Below are 6,788 nucleotides of genomic sequence, written 5' to 3'. Positions count from 1 at the left end.
ATTGAGTTATTGCACTAGATGGCGCTAAGGTTCCCTGAAACTTAGTCCCTGAGTGAATTTGAAGTAAAAGCAGTTGGGTGGCAAGAAAGGTTAGAAGAAGGTCTGACGATTTGGGTCCAAGTCCCAGTGATAGCCATGTGCTAGGTTTTCATTTTCGCAACATTTGAAGAGGCTCTATCCATGGATCATGAAGCTTACTTACAGCTCTTAAAGTTTAAAACTATAAAATAAAATTATTAAAAAAGAGAGAAATGGCCGCCATACTCCTCAATACCACACGGTGGCGAGGTTGTCCACCAAGGTCTCTAGCATTGCTGTGCCACCTCTGCAACCAAAACAGCTCATGCTGTCATGAAATCTGCATTTCACTAGCAACTGTGAGAGCAGCTTATTCATCAGATCTGGCTGGTTTATTTAAATAACAAATATAAAAAAATTTAAATTGATCATTTTCTGATAAAAAGACATTAACCTCAAAAGCAAAACAGTGAGCTGAATTTTCAGCTGAGTCTTGGTCACCAATTCGAAAAGTTGAGGAATAAAAGAAGTCTATACCAGTGTTCGGAGAAGGCGATGGCATCGCACTCCAGTACTCTTGCCTGGAAAATCCCATGGACAGAGGAGCCTGGTAGGCTGCAGTCCATGGGGTTGCAAAGAGTCGGACATGGCTGAGCAACTTCACTTTCACTTTTCAGTTTCACGCATTGGAAAAGGAAATGGCAACCCACTCCAGTGTTCTTGCCTGGAGAATCCCAGGGACGGCGGAGCCTGGTGGGCTGCCGTCTATGGGGTCGCACAGAGTTGGACACAACTGAAGCAACTTAGCAGCAGCAGCAGCAGCATACCAGTGTTAGACAAGTAAGGCCACAGTTAAGCTAAATTAGATCTGTAATACTTAGCCACATATCTGTCTGTACATAACCAAGAATGTTCCCTCCAGGAGGTGGAAAAGATAGGCAAAGAAAGACAGTGAAGTCACTCAGTCCTCTGACTCTTCGTGACTGCATGGATGATAGATAGCCTGCCAGGCTCCTCCATCTGTGGGATTTTCCAGTCAAGAATACTGGAGTGGGTTGCCATTTCCTTCTCAGCAATGGACTTATTCTAGGAAATTTTTGTTTGCTTGGAAGAGTCATTAAAGACTTAAATAAGAAAAGATTGTGAACAGTGATGGCATACACAGTATGCCTTCAATTTATAGTAGACTTTATCATTACTGTTATTAATGTAATTATTATTGTTATTCTCAGGGTCTATTTTTTTCCCTTGCTCTGCCATCTCTCCAACTAGCAATGATGTTTTCAGCTTGAAATTTATTTCATTATTCCCTAAAAATATTTTTGGTTCTTTATTTTAACTGTAATCTAATTACAAATGTATTGCATGGTTTATTTTAGCTATATGGAAAATAAAAGTAAAATGAAGGTAATACAAATTGCCCATACTCCACCACTCAGCTCAGAAATAATCAATAATAAGATTCTGGAACTATGCTTAACACACACACACACACACTTGTGACCAAATTTTATGAAGGGATTTTTCACTATTTTTCCATTTATTGTTATACTATGCACTTTTCACATCCTTAATAGTTTTCATAATTATTAGTTACAAACTACTTTTCTCATTAGAAGATCAGTACATTTTAATGGTAGAAAATACTGAAAAGTACAGGACAAAAAAAAAATCACTTCTAACCCCATCAACTAGACTGGAGATAACTGTTCACATTTTGATATATTTCTTTCAATAATATTAATGTAAATATATATTCCATAGAATTGGAAATATATTACATATTCAGTTTTTTTCTTGATTTATACAATTTACTTTTATTTTAAGATTACAACAGACAGTTTTCTTTTTTCTCTTTCCACTTTGTGTGATCATTTTCCTAGTCATTACATGTTCTTCTTCAAAGACCTTGATGGTATGGATAATTTTCCCTTTAATTCTCTTCTGATTGAATCTCTTTGGGGTCCCTGACTAAAAGGCTTAAAGGAAGTCCTTACAGACCCGGCATGGTTGTAAGAGGAGTAATTTCATAGAGAGTTGTCCCACAGGACTGCAACAAGGCTTAATGAAGCAGAAATACTGCTTGATCTTTATTCCTTGATTAAAAGACTCTAATCATTGTTAAAATGCAGCTCAGTCTCCAGAGACGAGACATTCTAAACAGCTGCCACAGTACAGTTGTTTTCTGAACTGAAGTTTTTGTAGGTGATGCGGGAGGGAGAAGAAAAGAGGGACGATGTCTCACCATTTTGATGTTTCAAACTCTCAGAAGACAGGAATTAAAATACTATTGATTGCAATAAAATATTTACAATTTTTTGAGCACCTATTTTGTATTAGGTGTGGCTTCCCTGATGGCTCAGAGGTTAAAGCGTCTGCCTGCAATGCGGGAGACCTGGGTTCGATCCCTGGGTTGGGAAGATCCCCTGGAGAAGAAAATGGTAACCCACTCCAGAATTCTTGCCTGGAGAATCCTATGGATGGAGGAGCCTGGTGGGCTACAGTCCACGGGGTCGCAAAGAGTCGGACACGACTGAGCGATTTCAATTTCACTTTCTATGTATTAGGTACTGCAGGGAGTGCTTCTGACTTCATCTACTTCTCACAATAACATCATTTTACAACAAATGAAACGGAGACTCAGAGGCATGAAATGCCTTGTTCACAGTGACAGTGACAGTGATTTGGACTTGAATGTTTGGCTCCAACTTCTGTCCTGTCAACCTTACCACACAGTGTCCCAAAACATTTATTGAATGACATATGACTGCAAATGGGGTTTATGAATCAGAAACTAGGGCTCCTCTCCTGAAATGGTATAACATGAGAGGTAATAGGGGTTGGCTGACTCTTGGAAAAGCTTAAGGGATCGGTCTGAGGGATTTTAGCACCAAATACTTTTTTTTCTAATTTATTTTTATTGAAGTATAGTTAGTTTCTGCTGCATAGAAAAGTGAACCAGTTATACATATACCCACTCTTTTTTAGAATCTTTCAGTCATTACAGGGAGGAGGCAACGGCACCTCACTCCAGTACTCTTGCCTGGAAAATCCCATGGATGGAGGAGCCTGGTAGGCTACAGTCCATGGGGTCACTAAGAGTCAGACATGACTGAGCAACTTCACTTTCACTTTTCACTTCCATGCATTGGAGAAGGAAATGGCAACCCACTCCAGTGTTCTTGCCTGGAGAATCCCGGGGATGGGGGAGCCTGGTGGGCTGCCATCTATGGGGTCGCACCGAGTCGGACACGGTCATTACAGAATATTGAGTAGCATTCCCTGTGCTATACAGCGGGCTCTTATTAATTATCTATTTTATATACAGTAGTGTATATATGTCAGTCCCAATCTCCCAGTTTATCCCTCCCCTCTTCACCCTTCATAACCATATGCATGTTTTCTGTATCTGTGACTATTCTGTTTTGTAAATTAATAGTTTTAAAAAATACTTTCCAGAAGATCTGAGGATAGGGTGATATCCATTTATCAAATCAAGCTTTAGGCTCGAATAATAGTAACTGTTCTTATAGTTTTATTTATTTTTTAGGCTTAATTAATTAATTTATTTAGGCTCAGTTATCAATAAAATAAATACATTTTATTTCTTTAGGCTCAAATAATAATAACTATTATTATTTTGGGCTCCAAGTCACGGCAGATGGTGACTGCAGCCATGAAATTAAAAGACACTTGCTCCTTGGAAGAAAAGCTATGACCAGCCCAGGCAGCATATTAAAAAGCAGAGACATTACTTTGCCAACAAAAGTCAGTCAAAGCTTTGGTAGTCATATATGGATGTGAGAGTTGGACTATAAAGTTGAGCACCAAAGAACTGATGCTTTTGAACTGTGGTGTTGGAGAAGGCTCTTGAGAGTCCCTTGGACAGCAAGGAGACCAAACCAGTCAATCTTAAAGGATATCAGTCCTGAATATTCATTGGAAGGACTGATGCTGAACTTAGCACACCTACAATACTTTGGCCACCTGATGTGAAGAACTGAGTCATTGGAAAAGACCCTGATGCTGGAAAAGACCCTGAAGGCAGGAGGAGAAGGGGATGACAGAGGATAAGATGGTTGCATGGCATCACTGACTTGATGGACATGAGTTTGAACAAGCTCCAGGAATTGGTGATGGACAGGAAAGCCCGGCGTGCTGCAGTCCCTGGGGTCTCAAAGAGTCGGAAATGACTGAGCAACTGAACTGAATAATAACTACTACTATTATTTGACAACTCTGTATTAAGCACCTAATATACATCCTGTCATTTAATCATTCCAGGAGCCCAATGAGATAGTATTATCCCTAATTTCCAGACGAGGGATCCGGAGGTACCAGGGCGTTAACTTGCCTAATGGCAAACAATGAGTATGAATTCTGATTCAGTCAAAATCCAAGGCCCCAAACTTTAATCATCAGTCTGTGATACTTGTTTGCTTTTTATCCCTCCCCATCTTCCTAACTTCCCTCCCTCCTTCTTTCTCTCTTTTCTTTCCTTTTTCCTCCCTTCTTGTTTTTAAAGGGAAAGACCTGGTTCAACTCCCAGTCAAGAAGTCTCTGCAGTTTCCTAGGGTGCCATTAATTATTTTCTTCCCTTGAGTGTTTCTGTGGGGGATGGACAGAGGAAAGAAGGAAATAAATATGCTAACTATCTAGTGGGTGTTAAGCATACTAAGAACTTTCGTGTGCTAAGTTGCTTCAGTCATGTCCATCTCTGTGATCCCATGGACTGTAGCCTGCTAGGCTCCTCTGTCCATGGGATTCCAGGCAAGAATACTGGAGTAGGTTGCCATGCCCTCCTGCAGGGGATCTTCCCAACTCAGGGACCAAACCCATGTCTCTTACATCTCCTAGATTTGTAGGCCAGTTCTTTACCTACTGAGCCACCTGGGAGGCCCTCTAAGGCTGGTATTTCTGTCCACTGCGTTGATTTCCATTTTCACGATTCCTAGTCTCCACTAATTAAGCTGTATGCATCCTTTGATGCCCAACTTAAGCACCTCCTTATCCATTCATCATCTATTCTCATCCTTAGAGATGGCAACATTTGATCATCTCCCAGCCCTGTGTAAAAGCGTTCAGAGCTAACCTTTTGTCTGCTTAACCAAACCCAGAGTTTTTTCTCAGTCTGGTATTCAAGTCAGTCATTCAGTCACAAACACGTGCTGAGAGCCAATTATGTGCCAGATACACTCTATGTGCTGGGACAACTGTGGAGAACCAGACAGATAGTTGCTTCTCTCATAGTGAACAAGCTAGATAGTAAATAATTACAAATAATGAATTAAAATACTTACTCCTCTGAATCAAGTAATTACAAGGCCCTCAACAAATCTGGTCTCAACCCATCTTTTCAGAGTTCTTTCTCATCCTTTTACTCCACCCCTGGGGTTACTCAGGCTTCCCCACCTCTGTGGCTGGGCGCATGCTCACCCTCTATTCCTGAATGCAGGTTCCTCCCTCTTCCCCACATCCATCTCCTGGACCAGCTTTAGTTCTGCTTCTTCCATGAAACCTGGCTAGACAACCTCTGCTAGACAGCTTTAGCCTGAAGGATCTTCCCTCATTTGAATTCCTAGCACTTATCCATTCAACAAATATTTACTGAGTGACTTCTTGAAATATTTGATGAATGAATGACTCTTCATGAGGTTCTAAACACATGCTATGGTATCCAAGATTTAAGTTATGTGGAGAATTAGACTTTTCCTACTGAGACAGATCCCAAGGGTTTTTTTTCTTCTCTTCTGGGTAGGGGAGGAGTCGAGATAAAAACTATATAGTAAAACATACAATATCAAGCAAAATGACAATAAAAATTGCCCATACTCATAATTCTACCACTTGAAAGAGAGCACCATTGATGATTGTTCTCTGTATCTTTTTAGTTTTTTTTTCTGTCTGTTTCTCCCTGTTAATACCATTTTGGAAAATTCCTTCTTCCTCCAAATTAAATTTTTATTAAGAAGATCTTCTTTCTTGTGTTTTTTAAAAACACAAAATGCCTATACCCCCTCCCTGCGTGCTCTCTTCTGCTTAGGAGTGGCACAGTTTTATTTTGAACACTATTTAGAGAATTTATGCAAAGACTCATCTGTATCTTTTCCAGTTCACTGAATCTATGTACAAGAAGAATCTGAACACTGTTTTAGGGCATTTACTCAGAAGTCTTTTCTCAAGACCTATTCCAGTTGATCTTTAGACCATATTCTACCCTCCCTTCTTCAAGACCTGAAATGGGTGATGGTTTTTGTTTAGTCCCTCAGTCGTGTCTGACTCTTTGTGACCCCATGGATTGCAGCCTGCCAGTCTCCTCTGTCCATGGGATTTCCCAGGCAAGAATAATGGAGTGGGTAGCCATTTCTTGGCATACAGTGTAGTCACACTCATGTGCAAACCACAGAATCTCAGGTCTGTAAGATGACAGATCTTCCAGATCACCCCCTCTGTTTAAGGATGAGCAGACGGTTTAGTACTTGCCCAAGATTTTGCAGCTGGTGGCAGCAAAGCTGGAGATGCCAGCCCTGGCTACCTTTTCAAATTGCCTCACTGTCTTCAGTTTGTCTAACGATTAACCTCAAACTGAAATTAAACAATGAAAAATAGCAAAATACTTAGGAATATACCTACTTAAAGAAACAAAAGACCTATATATAGACAACTATAAAACACTGGTGAAAGAAATCAAAGAGGACACTAATAGATGGAGAAATATACTGTGTTCATGGATTGGAAGAATCAATATAGTGAAAATGAGTATACTACCC

This window comes from Ovis aries, chromosome 7 (assembly GCF_016772045.2).
Source record: "Ovis aries strain OAR_USU_Benz2616 breed Rambouillet chromosome 7, ARS-UI_Ramb_v3.0, whole genome shotgun sequence".
Lineage (NCBI taxonomy): Eukaryota > Metazoa > Chordata > Mammalia > Artiodactyla > Bovidae > Ovis > Ovis aries.
The sequence above is the reverse complement of the archived record's forward strand: the minus strand, read 5'-3'. Positions refer to the sequence as shown.